This window comes from Acinonyx jubatus, chromosome D3 (assembly GCF_027475565.1).
Source record: "Acinonyx jubatus isolate Ajub_Pintada_27869175 chromosome D3, VMU_Ajub_asm_v1.0, whole genome shotgun sequence".
Taxonomy (NCBI): domain Eukaryota; kingdom Metazoa; phylum Chordata; class Mammalia; order Carnivora; family Felidae; genus Acinonyx; species Acinonyx jubatus.
The window spans coordinates 84,699,074-84,717,733 of record NC_069392.1 but is presented as its reverse complement, the minus strand read 5'-3'; the positions used below and the strand labels follow the sequence as shown (position 1 = coordinate 84,717,733).

General features: G+C 46.4%; 1 protein-coding gene across 12 annotated transcripts in view; it reads right to left on the bottom strand.

Moving 5' to 3' along the window:
* The window catches only part of SOCS6 (suppressor of cytokine signaling 6), a 105,005-nt gene extending 91,882 nt beyond the window's left edge, over positions 1-13,123 (bottom strand). For 6 of the 12 annotated variants that reach the window (XR_008291647.1, XR_008291646.1, XR_008291648.1 and 3 more), the window contains exons 1-2: positions 12,985-13,123; positions 7,463-7,637 (exon numbers count right to left, since the gene is read on the bottom strand). The gene's annotated coding sequence lies outside the window, so the exon portion shown is untranslated. The other 6 variants (XM_053206005.1, XM_027069164.2, XM_053206004.1 and 3 more) reach the window with 6 other exon arrangements.
* Positions 13,124-18,660: the final 5,537 nt, after the last annotated feature.

Here is an 18,660-nt window from a genome sequence, read left to right as displayed (position 1 = left end):
GGACATCGGCGCTTCAGTTTCCTCATCTGGAAACGGGAGTCAAGCAAGTATTCTCTCGGCATGACAGAAGGCGTGACAGAACGAGAAGGTTGATAAATCCTCTCTCCATCGTGCTGGTCGAACAGCATGCAACCGAGAAACCTACTTCATGAAAGCTACTCAACTTCAGGACTTCGTTCAAATGATAAACTTTTACGCTCCAAAACACATCAAGAGAGAGCAAGTCACAGACCAGGAAAACATATTTGTGTATCACATATCTGATAAAGCACGTGCACCCAGATAAAGAACTCTTTAACTGAATAAGACAAATAACCCGATGCTTTAAATGGACGGAAGAGGGGCACCTGGGTGGCTCAGTCAGTGAAGCGTCTGACTTCGGCTCAGGTCATGATCTCATGCTCTCAGCTCTGTGAGTTTGGGCCCCAACAGCTCAGAGCCTGGAGCCTGCTTCGGGTTCGGTGTCTCCCTCTCTCTGTCCCTCCTCCACTTGTGCTCTGTCACTCTCCATCTCTCAAAAATGAATAAACCTTAAAAAAAAAAATTTAAATGAACAGAAGACAGGATCAGATCAAAGACGTACAAATGGCTAATAAGCACATGAAGAGGTGCTTAATGTTACTGGTCATTAAGAAAACGTAAATTAAAGCCACAGAGATACCACACACATTGTAAGCAAATATGTAGAGAAACTGGAACCACGCTGGTGGGAATACAAAATGGTGTGACGTTCAAACATTTTTCTATTTTCTTTACTGTGAGGAAAACGATTAAATGAGGGATTAAATACACAGAACAAAAAGATTTAAGACACAGCAGGTACATTTCAGACACCTAGAAATCAGTCCGCATCAGTTCATATAAACCGTCTACCTTCTTTTTCCTACAGCTGCACAGTAACTTGTATCTTGACTTTCTTCTTTTTGTGGCACCATGAGGAAGTGCCTCATTTTACTTCAGTCGCCTGGGTCTGGCCTCTTTCATCATGTGCCCCTTTTGTTGTCTTAAGAAATCCTTCCAGTACTGAAATCATACACTCTTTCTGTATTTCTTATAAAAGTACTGAAGTTTTGCTTTTCACGTGTACATCCTTGATTAATCTAGTATTGATTTATAGAAAGGATTAATTTGCGTTTTTCCACACGGACAACCAACCGGCTCAACATGTGCACAAAAAAATACCCTGATAAGAATCAATGAAATGCAAATTAAAATAGTAATGACTTTTCACAACTCATATCGGCAAATTTTTTCTAAATGATGATATTTATCACTTGAAAATGTCTTAATATAGTTGTAAAAAACAAAAAAACTTGGTTTATGCAACTCTTAAAAATATTTATCTTCTTTGGGAGTGCCTGGGTGGCTCAGTCAGTTAAGTGTCCGACTCTTGATTTTGGCTCAGGTCATGATCTCTCAGTTTTGTGAGTTCGAGACCCGCCATTGGGCTCTGTGCTGACAGCGCGGAGCCTGCATGGGACTCTCTCTTCCTCTCTCTCTCTCTCTCTCTCCCCCCCTCCCCTGCTCGCTCCCACTCTCTCTCTCTCAGAATAAACTTCAAAAAAAGTATTCATCCTCTTTGACACCATAATGCCATTTTTATAACTCTTCTAGAAATAACATAAAACCAAAGCATAACAATGTCTCCTGCATTATTATATATGATAAAAAATAAATTTTAAGAATCAGAAACATTCTAATTTCCAACAGTGTGAGAACTGTAAACAAAATTCTAGCACATCTACACAATGGAACTTTAGGGAACCACTAACATTGAATTTATACAGGGTTATAAATAACATGAGGGAGAAGTTCATATTGTTCGTTTGTTAAGTGCAAAAACACAGGAAACAAAATCATATGTACAGTGTGGTCTCGATTATGTAGAAAGAATAGGGGGGAACAGCAGACCAGAAAGAAATACAGCAGAACTGCCATGGGGACCACAGAATGCTCTGTAAATACTGTTTTCGATACTTTATTTTCAAAATATTCTATAACGAATATAGAGTTTTTAAAAGAATAAGGTCTTGGGGCGCCTGGGTGGCTCAGTCCGTTGGGCGTCCGACTTTGGCTCAGGTTGTGATCTCGCAGTCCGTGGGTTCGAGCCCCGTGTCGGGCTCTGTGCTGACAGCTCAGAGCCTGGAGCCGGCTTCGGATTCTGTGTCTCCCTCTCTCTGACCCTCCCCTGCTCACACTCTTTGTCTCTCTCAAAAATAAAAAAACAACAAAAAAATTTTTTTTAAAGAATAAGGTGTGTGAGTTTGTTCGTTCTTACTTTTTTAAAGGGTATGGTGAGTAAAATGCAAGACCTTTTCTTGGCTTTCAGTTTGGCCATGACTGTACAAAAACATAAATCAACAGGTAAGAATATTATATTGTTTTTCTTTCATTAGAACCTAGGCAGCCTTCTCTTTCTCCTCACCCCACCGAAAACAAGTTTCTACCAATCTGACATTTAATTGTGATGAGTGCATACAGGGTCTGGCCTGAAATATTCAATCTAAGTTTTGCAGAGTTAATTAACACAGACTTAGTATAGACTACGAACTCTGAATGAGCAATAAACCCACCAGCGTTTCAATGACCCTCTTGACTCCTTGCTCGGTTTACATTCCCCGCTAAATCACAGTCCCTCGTAGCACATACCCTCAACTCCCTTCCCCACGCTCACTCTGAAACGCTCTCCTGGCCAGAGGCGGCACTGGCGATATGCAGCTCCGCCCACACCACGCCTGACAGGGAAATGTGGCCTGAGAAACACGAAGCCACTCTGCCTGGCCCCACTGCACAGTCCTGACCGTGAACCCCCCAGGTGGCGCCTTAATGCCTCCTGGAAATCCCACCACATTTCTACTCGGCCCCCCACCGACCAACCCACATCTTTCCTCACACCTTTAACACTTACTCCTCCATCTTTAGTCTCAGCCGATGGCCAGCTTCCTGCTTCACTGAGAAGACTGAGGACGTGAGGAGAAAATCGGACAGAACCATCCTGTTACTTTACCGACCCACACACCTCTCTAAAGCCCGCCCCCCCCGCTCCCCGCCGTGTACCAGACCTCCCTCACCTCCCAACCATTTCCCCGCTCTACCGGATCGCTCCTAAAACGACATTTCCCATCTACCTGTACAAGCAAACTTGTCCTGACCCTCCTTTCTCCGCCAGCTGTGGTCCCATCTCTTTAATCCCCTTTGCCACAAAACACCTTGCGAAAACAGGCACACGAGGCCTACTATTCCCTTTCTCCCATCTTCCCTTCTACCCACACCAGAGACCTCTAGCACGTCACACGGAAACTGCTCTGGTCACCGCCACCCATGACGTCCCCACTGCCAAGCCAGTACCCGTCCTCAGTCCCGACCTGAGATGCTCTCATCAGTCCTACTCAGACCACTGTGCCTCCAATCTCTTCACTCACGCCCCACAGTGACGTTGCTCAGCCTCACGCCCGAAACACCACCGCTGTGTCCTCCACTCCCGAATCTGCATCTTTATTCAGCCTGGTTTCAGGCAGCTCCCTCCTCGACATTGCCATTCACTGACTCAGCGATATCCAAGACGTAACATGTTCCAAAATACACTCTGGCTCTTTCCGGTCCCAGCCCCAGATCTGCTCTGCTTCAGCCTTTCCCTCTCTGGTCTGCGGTGACTCCATTCTTCCGACCGCTCAGATGAAAACGTCCACAACCACCCAGGGCTCTCCTCACACACCCATCCAGGGTCGTGTCTCAGCTACTTTCAAAATGTATGCAGAGTCCGAGCACCTGTTACCGCCACACTGCTCCACGCTACTAGTGCGTCTTGTCCACGTTACTTAACTGCCACCCAACTCGTCTCCTGCTTTCTCCTCTGCCCCGACATTCCCTTCCCAACACAGCCCTGGTGCATGGGGACTTGGCGCGAAGGCTGACAGTGCCGCACCTGCGTAATGAAGTCCTGTATCTCTGACCCAGGAGCATCATGTCCTGCGGCAGCACCCATCAAGGCTAACTTGCCGGCTTGAGCACAGGGTGAGATTTCCTACTCGTCAGTTCTTCACGACTATGTGTAAATAAAGATAAATGAAAAGTCGTTACAAGAACTGCTTTGACTTCTTTCAGGGCCTCTAGATCTTACACAATGAGCTTCATTTTAAAAAGTAACACGAATATTTACATGGTTGCAAAGGTAAAGAAATTTAAAGGTAACAAAGTTAAGAAAAATGGACTTAAAGTTGCCATATAATTTCTAATTTAGTGAGTTAAGAAGCTCTAGTAAATTTTCAAGTGATACACTCCCACTTTAAATCTATTTATTTTTTAAAGAGAGAGAGAGAGAGCGCATGAGTGAGCACACAAGTGGGGGAGGGGCGGAGAGAGGAGACACAGAATCCGAACCAAGCTCCAGGCTCCGAGCGGTGAGCACAGAGCCCGACACGGAACTCGACCCCACGAACCACGAGATCGCGACCTCAGCCGAAGTCGAACCCTTAACCGACTGAGCCACCCGGGCGCCTCAATACACTCCCACTTTAGAGGCTATTGACACAAAACTAGAGGGCAGCACTAGAACCAGTCTGCTGTGTGACACTGAGTGAATCTCCTCCCTGAGTCTGTTTTCCCACATGAAATAAAGAGGTTGACCTCTAAAGCACATCCACCCCTAAAAGTACCTGATTCAATGGAAGTAAAAATATGCAGAGACTTAGAAATTTAAACTGCAGGGAACAAATTTTCCATGAGCATTTCAAAGCATCTTTTTAACTGTGTCAAACGTATTTCTATTAAGTTGAATATGAAAATGTTCATAAATTCAATCACTTAAAATGCTAACGAACTGGCTCCTAAGAACTGATTAATGAAGCAAATTCACTCTTCTTTAATTTTGTAGTTCAGATTTTAGTATTTAGAAATTTTTTAAGTAGCACACTCGGGGTGCCTGGATGGAGCATACAACTCTTCATCTTGGGGTCGGGTCGTGAGTTCGAGCCCCACGTTGGGTTACGGATTACTTAAAAATAAAATCTTTAAAAAAAGTAGCACACCTCTACACCCGTTCATCACTGTCTATAGGCATATACAGATTAAATTTTTAAGGTATACATTTATACATCTAAAGTATAAATGTATACATTTATACATTAAAAAGTTAAAACCTCTGTAAGTTCCCTACACAATTTCACTGTGTTCACTGCCTATGACAAAGTAAGGCCTCACTGGTTAAAGTGTCCAGTAGATTAGACCCTTTGAGAATTTTTTTACAAACTACTACCAATTAAGGAAGGCCCAAAGATCTATGTTTGCTGTTGTCATTTTTATTCTGGCTTAAAAAATTGAGGCAAAAACTAAGAAAATCAATATACCGATCCTGGAAGTCCAACATCTGATGAAGAAGAGCTTCAGTCAAGAGAAGGAAACGAAAGGGAAGAAATCATAAAAGAAATTTAAAAAATTTTCCCATAACCGAACAACACAAGCTTACAGACTGAAAGGATCCATGCGATGCTCTGTACAGCCAAAGAAGAAAAGACAATATAATCAGGCACACCGTAATGAAATTTTAAAATTTAGAAGGAGAGGAGATAATAAGAAGGTACCAAAAGTTCCCCAAAAAAGAGGAAAAAAAATACATACAAACGATTGGGAAATAGCAACTAACTCAGTAACACTGGAAGCTGGTGGTGCAATGTCTTCAAAATTCCCAGGGAACATTTATTTTCAGTACGGCGCACATTTACAGCCAGTGACTTCTTGCGCACCTCCACACTTCTCAGCACCCTTGCAGGGCCATGTGACTGGTTCTGGTAAATGTGTGAGAAAAGTGACATGTGTCACTTCTGGGCCAAACATTTCAGTGCCAGCATATGACCCATCGGCTCCCCTTTGCATCTGCTGTGGTGCCTCAGAGCCAGGTAATCAACGGGGAACTGCAGGCGAAAGCAGACTGGGTCCAAAGGAAAACGGCAGAGGAGCCCCAGGCCCAGTGTGGACGCGGGGAAAGTAAGAAGCAGCCTGTATTTACACACGCGAACCCCAGAGTTCATCTGTCACTGCAGCAGCACCCATTCCATCCTGACTCAACTCGTCACCCAGAATTGTGTATGCAGCCAGACTGGAAGTCAGATTATGTGAAACATACATGGTTTCCCACGAGGTCATTAAAAAAAACACCTCCCCCATCTCCTTTCTCAGGAAGTTATTAGAAGAATGAGCTCCATCAAATCAAGGAAGCAAACTAAGAAACAGAACACAGGTAACCTTGCTTAGGAAAGGGAGAAAAGAATCTCTACGTTGATGTTATAGCTCCTGCTGTTCACCCTGTTTGAGATAACGTCCCCGCCACCCAGGGCTCCTCCCAAACAAAGGTCACCTTCCAAGAGCCAGCTCAACTGTGACATCATCCACAAAGACACAATCCAAACTCCCCACCACCTAAGAGTAAATGAAAACATCCTGCATCAACCATGAGAAGAGTCACCGACATCAGACTCCATCCTTCCTGAAATCTGCTAGAAATGTGGTCCATGACTTGGAGCAGATTAGTTAACTGCTATTAGTCTCAGTCTCCTCATCATCTGTGTAAAGATGAAGCTGACCAATAATCAGAAGTTCCTTCTAATTCTAAAATGCAGGGGTGCCTGGGTAGTTCAGTGGGTTAAGCGTCTGACTCTTGATCTCGGCTCAGGGATGATTTCATGATCTGTGAGTTCAAGCCCCGCATCGGGCTCTGCAATGACAATGTGGGGCCTGCTTGGGATCCTCTCTCTCCTTCTCTCTCTGCCCCTTCCCTACTCGTGCACATGTGTGCGCTCTCTCTCTAAATAAACTTAAAAGAAAAACAACAAAATGCAGTAATTCCGCAAATATACAAAACTACTAAAATCCTAATACAATTCCATGTATGTTACACGCTTACACATTCTGACACTCTGATATTTGGTAATAATGTTATTCCCTAAGTATATGGTTGTCACTTTCAAAAGCAATGTCAACAGATGAAAACGACTATTGTCACAGAATGAAGATATTTCCTTTAAAACCAAAATTAAGCCTTAATAAGAAACATCTCATTACTATAAACACCAAAACAAAATTCACAAAAGGAAAGTCATACAAAGTAACAAGTCTACCAATGAGAATTCACCTTACGCTACAGGCATATCAGCCCTGTTGCTTCAACCATCCGGTGTTACTGGTGTATCCAGAATAACACCAATCACTGAAGAAACCACCAGCAGGAGTGCCAAAGAGCAGGCCATCTAGGGTGCTTGATGAACACACCTTTTCTAAACAGTTCCAAAGAGTAACGTTCAACTCTTAAAATTGTTTTTGATGGAAATCTCTTCTAATAGGAACCATATATTCTTTTCGTTCTCTTAAAAGGGAAACCCTAAGCACAAGTGTGTGTATTAAATACGATCTCATGCTGTGACTCAAGTGCTCTATGTAGACTGATGCCCCTTAAGATGACCAAATTTACCTGTGGGAAAATTTCAGGATGGCATAGTGACGTCTTCAGGGTAACGGTTTGTCTCCCAGGCCTTCAGAGATATTCCGTCTTTTCTTCCTTCTTTCTTCTCTACTACTCAACAGTCTGCTCCCAAGGACAACGGCACAGCCACCGCTCCCCAAACATAGTCTCCAAGTGTGATGCCCTTTTAATAATTTTAAGAAAACATTTCAGTGTGATGGTTGTTAACAGTGATTTAAAAAAGATTAAAACAGCAGAAACACAAGAGCCTGGGGCTTTGCAAGCGCACAGAACCTCTGCGTTCTCCGGCTCCCTCCGACTGACTGCGCTGACCCAGTGCCAGGCAGCTCAATGGCTGCTCACGTTTGTAACCCTTACAATTCTGCAGTTGGCACCATTTAAACTTCTGTGGGCTTGTCTCGTCTTTCCTCTTTTATTTTCATTTCTCTTGTCCCTTTGGTCTTACGCCCTTTCCCCACACAGGGCTTCCTTAACAAGAAAAACCAAGTCTTCCATAAAGGTTACTGATTACCCAGAATACTCCTTTTAACTAATCACAGTATATTTTAAACTAATTATTACTATTAGCACTCATTATATTCAAGGCACTGAACCCATTCATTTACACGCATTTCTCATTTAATTTTCACACCAATGCTGAGAAAGGCACTATTACAATTTTACAGATAAGGCAAATAAGACAGATTTATTTTAAAAACCTCCCCTATAGGGGCACCTGGGTGACTCAGCGGGTTGAGCTTCTGACTCTTAATCTCAGCTCAGGTCATGATCTCAAGGTTTGTGAGTTCAAGCTCCGCATCGGGCTCTGTGCTGACAGTGCAGAACCTGCTTAGGATTCTCTCTCTTCCTCTCTCTGCCCTTCCTTCTCTCTCAAAATAAATAAACTTTAGAAAAGGGGAGTGGAGCACTGGGTGCCTCAGTCAGTTAAGTGTCTGACTGGATTTCAGCTCAGGTCCTGATCTCGTGGTTCGTGGGACTGGGCCCTGCATCAGCACGGAGTCTGCTTGGGATTCCCTCTCTCCCTCTCTGCCCCTCCCCCACTCATTCTCTCCCTCTCTCTCTCAAACTAAGTAAATAAACTTTAAATAAAAGTTTAAAACTAAAATAAAAACCTTCCCTATAAATTCAGAGCTGAAATTCAAGGCTAGATGCCCAGTCTTTGTGATCAGCCAGTTGGACACATGAGTGAACGCTGTTGTTATTGGGATGCCTGCTCTACAGGTAAAGAAGGTTCTTGGGGGCACCTGGGTGGCTCAGTCGGCTAAGCGTCCGACTTCAGCTCAGGTCATGATCTCACAGTCCATGAGATTGAGCCCTGCGTCGGGCTCTGTGCTGACAGCTCAGAGCCTGGAGCCTGCTTTGGATTTTGTGTCTCCCTCTCTCTCTGCTCTCTGCTCCTCCCCCACTCACACACTCTCTCTCTCTCAGAATAAACATTAAAAAAAAAAAAAAAAAAGACAGTTCTTGGAGTACCTGGCAGGCTCAGTCGGTAGAGCATGCAACTCTTGATCTTGGGGTTGGTGAGTCTTAGGAGCAGCTACTGAGCTGCTTGCCACGTTGGGCATAGAGCTTACTTTAAAAAAAAAAAAAGCAGTTCTCATGGTGTGAGGCTACTTGGGCCACGTAGTTATAAAAACTTTGGCATTATTAGTGCTGTGATTCATTTAGCTAAGATCAGCTCAGATGGGAATAAATAAGCAGCACACACACACAAAAAAAAACACCAGATTTCTATGATCTACAGCACATCCTTGCCTTTGATGTGTAGATACCAACGTAAAAACTATAATCACTTTTTGTCCATGTCCCCACGGGTTGTGTTAGGGAGAGACAGAAGAACCACAGGCCACGGCTGGCCCATGTGGGACTTACATGTGGAGAAAGACCAAAACAAATAAACAAAATAGTTACAGACTGAAATAAACGTTATGAGAAAACACACAAACTGATAAGACCTGATTAGACAGGACTACTGAAGTAGCTGTAAGGAACGGTAAAGACTTCCCTGATGCGGTGAACCTGGCGTTAAGGTCTGAGAATGAACCAACCACAGGAGGAACATGCTAGGCAAACAGAACTACCACGTAAGATGAGGAAGCCAGAAGCAGCCTGCAACGTTAGGGAATATAAAGGACAGAGTATAACTATTTGGTCAGACACAGAAGGGGGTTCAAGATGAGCTGAAGAACTAGGCGGAAATCTTGTAGCCCAAGACGGAGAGTTTGGATTGTACTTTAAACAAAATATATATTCACAGCAACTGTCAGGTGGATTTATTATCCTCACATTAGACCCACAGAAGGAATAAGACTCAGAGGAGACATAAAATGTATTCAAGGTCACAAGGCTAGTAATGCATACTAAAGAGCAAACACCTCCAAAAGGTCCTCGGTTGCAACATGAAGATTGAAATCTTAAATGACTTTACCTGAGTACGTCTGTTCTTGAAACATCAACAAGACCAACAGCCACCTAATATGATTGTTCCAACTAAGTAAAACTTAAGGTTTGTTATGGATCATCAAAGACCCAAACCAAATGTGCCCTTAGTCCTAAAGCCTTCACTGCTCATTAGTGAAACACACTGTACAGAGTAACAAACCACAAAAACATTAATGACAGTTTCACTGTCAATACAATTTAAAACATGTCCCCACTGCTCTTTCGCCTTTACTGCCCGAACTACTCTTTCGATCAATCTAGTCACACAAGAAAGTTCCCCCTTTTTATGCCATACACTAGTAGTATAAATTTCTCCCTTGTAAAAGGAGTAATTTCACAAAAGTACTCAGGCACCACAGATGTGCCATTTCCAAAACTGGAAAAAGATTAGGGATGAGGACCAAGAACTGAAATAGATAATCTTTGCTTCCCATAAAAGATGCAACAAACAGGGGCACCTGGGTGGCTCAGTCGGTCGGTTATGGCCCGACTCTTGGTTTCAGCTCAGGTCATGACCTCACAGTCCATGAGATCGAGCCCTCCATTGGGCTCTGTGCTGACAAGAAGAAGGAGCCTGACTGGGATTCTCTCTCTCTCTCTCTCTGCCCCTCCCTCACGTATGCTCTCTCTCCCTCAAAATAAATGAACTTAAAAAAAAAAAAAAAAAAGACACAACAAACAGAACAGCAAAAGGTGATCATAGCTTAGGTTGTTACTTACCTACCTAACTTTATTACGTATTAAAAGAGACGCACACACATCCATTAGTCGTACTATATTATAAACAACATGGGGTATCTGACCTCATACGCAACATATTCGTGTATCAACCCATTTCACATGACTGCGTATTTGTGAGACAACAGTAATTGCCACAGATTCAGAAATGGACCTAACGTTTCCTTTTTTCAGACTATACCGTGACTTTTTAAGATCACACAATTACTCCTATGAGCAAAATCAAAGATACCCACCGTTAGTAACATAAAAGTTTCCCGAAAACTCACCACAATGGAGAAAACTACCGGTTTTCTCTGAGGAATGACGTTACATAACAAGACAGTCTTAAGCAGACTCTTGCTTCTGTTCCCCAAAAAGGCGGCTGTTAAAAGGAACACTCAGGATGGCAAAATGAGGAGGAATCCAGTGAGTACTGCAGAGCTTTTCCTCTGAGGTCATGGCACAGCCCAAGTCGGCTACGGCCCAGGTCAAGGGCACCCAAACCCTTTCTCTGCCACTCCCTGCAAGGTGCTGCCTCGGGAGGGTGCCACGTGACATCCCAGGGTGTGCCCCTGGTTCCCTCGGAGGCCATGTTAAGGCCTGTCCTATCTTCCCACCAAAAGAAGAGGAAAGGGGCAGTGCGAGGTACCCCCACCGATTTAGAAGGCACTTACAGATGATAATAAAAGGAAAAAGTATTTCAAAAGAGATGCCAAATGGAGACCTAAAAGGGGTTAAGGGTTCATCCTTAACCAGATCACACCGTGGACAGCACTTGCCAAACCCCAAGGTCTTCTGAGAAAGGTTATCAAGCGCAGGATCAGCGAGCCAGCTTCCCCAAAGGCAGAAAACGTTAAGGACAGTATCAGGGGTTGGGGCCACGCACTGTGTTTAGAACAGCGACAGATCCTGAAAGTTACAGCATTCACACTCGGTGATGCAGCATGAGAAAATTAGAAAGCACCCAGGAAAAGAGGTGTCTCACAGGCCACCTTCTCGTGGTTTTTTTCTGTGAAACTTGGTGAACAACATCCCTGATGTTTCTAAACAGCGCTGACTCTCCATAGCACTAAGTACTCCATTTAAAATTCATTCATTCAAATCAGCTAAGTGGATTCCACGTCGTTCTTTGTCGGTTGTTTTTTTTTTTTTAAGTCAAGATATATTTATGCTTACTACGGTTGAGAACACCTCGGATACTTCATCTCGAAGCAGACGGCAGTTTACTTTTGTCTGATTACAAAACAGAGCTGTATTCCAAGAAACACAGGCAATTAACAACGGATTTGGTGTCTCATTCACAATTTTATTGGGACTACTACGTCCTGCGTCCTCACACAAAGTCGCACGTTGCCCTCCCCAGGGTGGACGCTCAAGAAACACTCGCTGAACCGAATTCAAACGTTCTGGGTCTCACTACCGGAAGCCTGGGTTTCGCCACATATTCCCACCTGGCCCCTGATCCCACAAGGTGGGGGCGGGAGCCCCGCGTTTCCCATTCCGACTGAACGCGAAGTTGGCAGCCGGCCCGCTGCACACATTCCAAGTTCTGTGCCAGGACCTGCCGCCGAGAAACGTCAATAGTTGTGCTACCTAACGAGCCACAATGGTGCCCCTGAAGTTGCCAACTCCTGAAGCAAATTGAAAATTAAGGCCTGTCTCGGCGCCAGGGGCAGTTTCGAATTCCACAGCCCCCACATCCGCGTAAGTGAATCCTATCCGGCGGCCCCGTCACGCGCTGCACACACGGGGGGCCCCGCGCGACCTCCCGGCGGGCGGGGGCGGCGGCGGCGGCGGCGGCCCCGACGCGGCCTGGGCCCTCCCGAGCCCGCCCTGCGGCCCCCGGACCGCGGCCGGGGGGCCGGCGGCCGGGGCCGGGCCGCGCGGGGCCGAGCGGCGGGGTGCGAGCCGCGCAGGCCCCGCGCCGCCGCCCCAGGCCTCGCCGAGCCCCGGCCTCTCCCCGGCGGGGCTGCGGGCAACAAAGGCGGAGGCCCGGCCCGGCGCGCCGCGGACAGGGGGAGGCCGAGGGGTCGGGCCGGCGCCCGGCGGAAGCAGGCCTCGGCCCTCCCCGGCCCCGGCCTCCCCGCCGCCCGGCCCGGCTTCCCGGACGCCGCTCCCCGCCGGCCCCCCGCCCGCGGACCCGCCGAGGCGGCCGGGGCCTCGCGCCGGCCGGGACCCCGGGCTGCAGGCGCGCCGGACGGCCTCCCCATCCCGGCGAGCGCCGCATCCGCCCCCGCCGCCCCGAGGGGAGCAGCAGCCCCCCGCGGCCAGTTTCCCGGGTTACGGAGAAGAGGGCGCGGAAAGCAGAGCCCAGACCCAGCCTCCGACTCGGCTCCGCAGACGCTCACCCGGCGGCGGCCCGCTCCGCTTCCTCGCCCAGCGCCGGCGCGACTGCCGCGCTCGTCCCTCCTCTCCCGCAACTCCTCCTCCCGCCTCCTTCCTCCTCCTCCTCCTCCTCCTCCAGGAGGGGCGCGCGGCGGCGCCTGGGCCCGTGCGCGGAGCGGCAGCGGAGGAGCCGAGCGGAGGCCGCCCCGCGCCCTCCACTCGGCCCGCGGCGCAGGCGGGCTTCCCGGCGCTGGGGGCGGGCCGGGCGGGGGGCGTCCGGGCGCCGGGGGCGGGGGCGCGCGGGGGGCGGGGACGCGCGGGGGCGCGGGCGTCGGGGAAGGGGGGAGCGGGGGCGCGCGGGCGCCTGGGTGACGGGGAGGTCGGGGGCCGCTCCGGGCCGAAGGGCGTGTGCGGGGCGTCTGAGGGCCGGGGGCGCGCCGGGTCTGGGAGCGTGCGGGGGTCGTGGGGGCGGGGGTGCTGTGGGTCAAAGAGGGGCGTTCGGCGGCTGGACTCGGGGGTCCGAGCTGGGTCCAGCCCGGAGCCCCACTGCCCGTGCGGGCTGGTCCAGCCGCCCCTTCCGTGCTCGTTCTTCCTCGCTGCCTCCCCTCCTCGGGTGGCCCTGGCTCGCGCGGAGGAGAAAAATCTTCTGGGCCCTCGGGCGCCGGTCCTCCCCTTGCCCCTGCGGCGGGGCGGCGGCCTCCGCGTGGCCGGGGTGCGCCCACCTGGCGCGGCGACCCCGGCCTGGAGGTCTCCGCGGGCGGGGAGGGACCGAGGACAGCCGGAGCAAGCGAGCCGGAGCAGGGCCACTGTGGGGAAGCCCTTCCCCTCGCCTTCTCTAGCTTAATCGTGAGATGTGCTTGCTAGAAGAAAACTTATTGCTTGTTTCAAGCCGTCTACTTTTCCATTTAGTCCTGTTAGTGTTTTGCACCATAGTTCATTCGCTATTGTTTGTGCCGCTGAATCTCAGGGTAGTGTGATGTCAAATTGCACGTTGGTAACTTGACTCATTTCTTTGGAAAGTGGCTGAACGCGCCCTTATGTATAGCAGTCACAGCAAATTTGGTTTTTTGCCAATGAGAAGCTACAGAAAAATGTTCATTTCTCTTGTGATGAAAAGCGATTAAAGATGGGTATCTTTAAAATGTAGCTTAAGGATTATTGTTGACTTTAAAAGTTGTGTTTCTGAAATGGGACCTTTAAAAAAAAAGAAACATGAGGCTAGGGAAAAAAGTCTTAATGTTCCAGCATTAATTTATATCTCAATTGTATCTCAATAAAGCATCCAGTTCAAGTTCAAATAGTTGATCTTAATTTCTATAAATATCACAATACTCATTTGAACAAAGTGTAGATTAATAATGTAAACATTGGATTAGCAAGTGATTCAATCGGTTTTTATGATTAAACAATACATGGAAGGTTGGTGTCGTTTGTTGTGTGTGATTCGCGAGATCCTTGTTATCATCTTCGGTTCTTACTTGAATTTGTGCATAAACCTGTACCATTATGGTTATCCTGATCTAAATGCCACTCCATTCTCAAATAACTCATTACAGTGAATGCAGACTAAATAGAATGGTCAGAGAAGTTAGCAGTAATAACAAGTAATGATAAGAAAAGCAAACTTTTCAACTCCACCCTCTCTTGCTTTAAGCTGCCTCATAAGGATAGATTAGTGTCTATCATCTGATCTAAAGAAATCGCTAGCAGTTGGGTGTGCAAAGGGCCTGGTGAGCCCTGAGCTAGCATAGCACTGTGCTGGCTCCTCCAGCAGATAGGGTCAAACCCTGGGCTTCTGAGTCTGTCAGCTGGCCAGCATCCTTGGCTTTGACAGTTCATATAGTTGTGTGACCTTAACCAAGGTTCTCAGTTGTAACTTCAGTTTCTACTTGTAAAGAAGCAGGGTAGGGAGTCAGTTTTGATATTAACTATGTCGGATAGCTGTGAGGATTACATGAAATAATGCACAAAATCCACTTAATTTGGTGCCTGGTCCAGAAGGATTATCATTACTAGGTAATGTATATTTTATGAGACCAGCATTGCACGAAGCGCTTTTAAATATATAATCTCCTCTAATTTTAACCATTATCCATAAGGTCAGTATTTTCATTTCCACATTACAGGTGAGAAAACCGAGACTTCTTGTATGTTAGTAGTAAATAACGTTCCCAAAGTCACACAGCTGCCATGGGGCAGAGCTAAAATTCAGACTTAGGTCTCTCTGACTCCAGAATGTGAGCTCTTAACCACTAGATTAAAATAATAGTGATAATCATATTAGTAATACAGCAACAACGTTAGGGTAGAGTTACTAGTGGCTAAATATTAAAATTAAGATCTATTAACATCTTCGTGCTTGGCTGAATTCCAAATGCTTCTTGGCTATAGACACGTGTTCTCATCCAGCCCTTCCTTTTATCAGCAACCTAATCTCCCTTTGGGGGAAATCTTATCCTGGCTTATCCCCAGCACAGCTGAGAAGCACACTCCGCACTGAGACTGCTGATTAGACTCTAACCCTGGAGGAAGCGATGCAAACGGGGAGGGTGCCTGGGAGGGGAAGGGGGTTGGACACACCCTAGTAGGGTACTGGACCAGATTGTCGCTAGTGCTAGCCCCTGACAGCCTTCTATTTTGCTCCAGACAACCAAATTCTGTTGTTTGCAACTAAAAACGCTGTGTCATTAGATAAAAATACTTGCTAAAAGATGGTGCCGGCCGAGGGTCCTATTGAAGCTGTCCCTTTAGGGGAGCATAGTTCCACCTTTCCTCCTAAAGTTGCAGCTTCTAGAGCCAGAAAGACCTTTATTGGTCATCAACAATACCCTCATTTTATGGAGGAGGAAACAGACTCAGAGGTCATATGACTCGTCCAAGATGACAAAGTTAAAAGCAGCTGAGTCATGACTTGAACTGCATGCCATCTCTTTAAAGTCTGGTTTGAATTTTAGTATTAAATAAACGTCTTCCCTCCTTCCAGAAAGGTGGCGGGGGGGGGGGATGGGAAGAGCCGAGACTTGAGAAAATTGGGTGGAAGCAGGATGGGGTACGCTGGCAGCTTTCCACCCTCCAGGCCCCTGGGGGAAGCTGCCCGAATTAGCAAAACTCCACACCCTCCACTTCCCTTTCCCCTTCCCATCCACTGCCCTCTGCTGCCTCCCACCTTCCTGTCTTTGAGGATCCTGAGCTATCCTCTACTCATACATGTTCCTTCTTTGGTACTTCTGCTGTGTTGAAGAGTGTCCCCCAAAGGTTCGTGTCCTTCCCAGAACCTCAGAATGTGACTTTGTTTGGATATTGTGTCTTTGCAGATGTAGTTAAATTGGTACGATGTACCTTAATCTGATGTCATTGATTTCTTTATGAGAGAAGAGACACGGGGCAGACACGCAGTGAAAGACCCCATAAAGACACACAGGGAGCAAGCACACTAGGAAGGCAGGGGTTGCAGGGATACATCCACAAGCCAAGGAACTGCAAGGATAGCAGGACAGACAGCCACCAGAAGCTAGGAAGAGGCCAGAAAGGATCCTCCCCTAGAGCCTTCAGAGGAAGCATGGCCTTCCCAACACCTTGATTTTGTCCTTCAAGGTCTCAGAATCGTGAGAGAATATATGTCTGTTGTGTTAAGCATCCAGTTTGTGGTATTTTGTGGTTGTAGCCACGGGGAATGAATAGGCCTACTTGCCACGTGATGTGTCCTCTGCTCTCTGGAACTCTCCTTCCAAGTCAAGCACCTGTGTGCAGATTCTCCCAGTTACTAGTGTGACCATAGGACACAGTTTGCCCAGACCAGTACCCAGCTTATGACTGTTCTGCCACAAATGTTTAGAGTGCCATTTGTCGTGTCAAAATCATTCCAACGCAGATAATAAGTTCTGTGTTCACCCTGCCTTCCTCCTGCTAGATAAAATAGTGACTCAGGCACCTGGCGTCAAAGCTCTTTGAGAGCTGAACCCAACCTGCTTCTCCAGCCCCACAGTCCACTTCCTCATATCACACCTCGATAGGCCACACTGGGTAACTGCTTCTCCAGGTAGGCCCCGCCCTATGCCTGAACTCATGCTTTTCTCTGTTCCTAGAATGTTCTTCCATTCCGCCTGCCCGTACTTTCTGATTCTTTGTTGAAAATCTTATCATCAGGCAAGGTTCAGATCTGCCCAGTCACAAGTGATGTCATCCTATTAAGAAACCCTACCTTGGGTTCAACCTCTTTCAGAGTCACCCTTCACACTTTCCCCTAAGTTGCAACAATTCTCTCTCCTCCTTTGAATGCAGATGCTTTGTCCTGTTCATATTTGCACTATGCTACTAATGCCTTGAATGAAGATTTTTCACACAGTAGGGATTTAAGAAATGTTGGATAAATGAATAGGAATATTCCATTTCTCTCTCCATCTATTTGAGAATGGCCCCATGATAAATGGACTTCCAAAACCCTGTTTAAGATCCACTTCTTTGAAGAGTGGCTGGTTTTTCCTTTGGGAAGTGACAAATACTTGCTTTCCTGAAAAATGTCTGTGCAATTTTAATGAGCAGCTAGATTCTGCTAGCCGGGAGCATGCTGAAGTCAAAGGAATGTTACCAGAACAATGAGCTTTGAGGATTTTTGAGACCTGGCAGAAGGTATGGGGACACCTGTTTACTCACAAAGGTGGCTCTCCAGCAAAACGTTGTTCCCATAGAATGAGTCCATGGTACATCCAGCTTAGCTTCACATTATTCTCTGTTTCAGGTCAAACATTCCTATCTGTAGACAGTTTGAAGAAATACCTCACTCTTTCGTACCTACTCCACTTCCAGGATCCAGGGCCCTTCTGACTGCTTAGGAAGCTTTCACGATGTAAAATAACCCTGTGGATTTAGTGCAAAAAAAAAAAAAAATCTAGCAAATACCCATTATTATGAGGAATCGATGGCATGTATTTGCCTCTCCTGGAAATTTAGGAGCTATGTTCTATTGTAGAGAATAACCCAGTATATAATCCTCACCCCCCATTAAGCCAACAATGGAAGAATGTGTTAGAATTCTTCCCTACAGTGGGCAGACAGCCAGAACTCCTATGGCCCAGTTCAAGGTAGTCTTGAACTGCCATTACGGCTTCCCCTCCCAGTGACATTGATAGCTGTGCAGAAACCCATCTCTTAGAGAATCCCTTTTCTATGGCAAGACAGAGTGAGTTGTTTGGTCACTGGATTCAAAAGCTAGGGCCAGCATTTACGGAAAAGTAAATTTATAACTATGTTTATGATTCTAATGCATTAGAAAGTCCTAACACATCATAAAAAAAAAAAAAGGAATACTGTACCTCCTAGGGCGTCAACTAATATTCTATATTAGAATTTTGTTCCTTTAGGTTTCGAGGTATTAAAATACAAATACCTTCTTAGAACCAATAGCACTTTTAGGGGTCATCAGTAATTTATTACCCTGTGACCCATATATTACTATCATATTATTTGATTCTTGCATCATTTTTAACTTTCTATATTTAGGTGTTCCCCAATTTACCTATGCAATTACATTGTAAGAGTTTATTTGTCATTTAGATTATATATTTAACTTACAATTCAATGTTTCTAAGGAAAGATGCAATGTTGTAAATGGTCATTAGATTCCCAGACTATCTCCTCTACCCAACCAAAACAGCTTGTAATGCAATTAAATTATACAACTAGAATGAATATTAAATCTT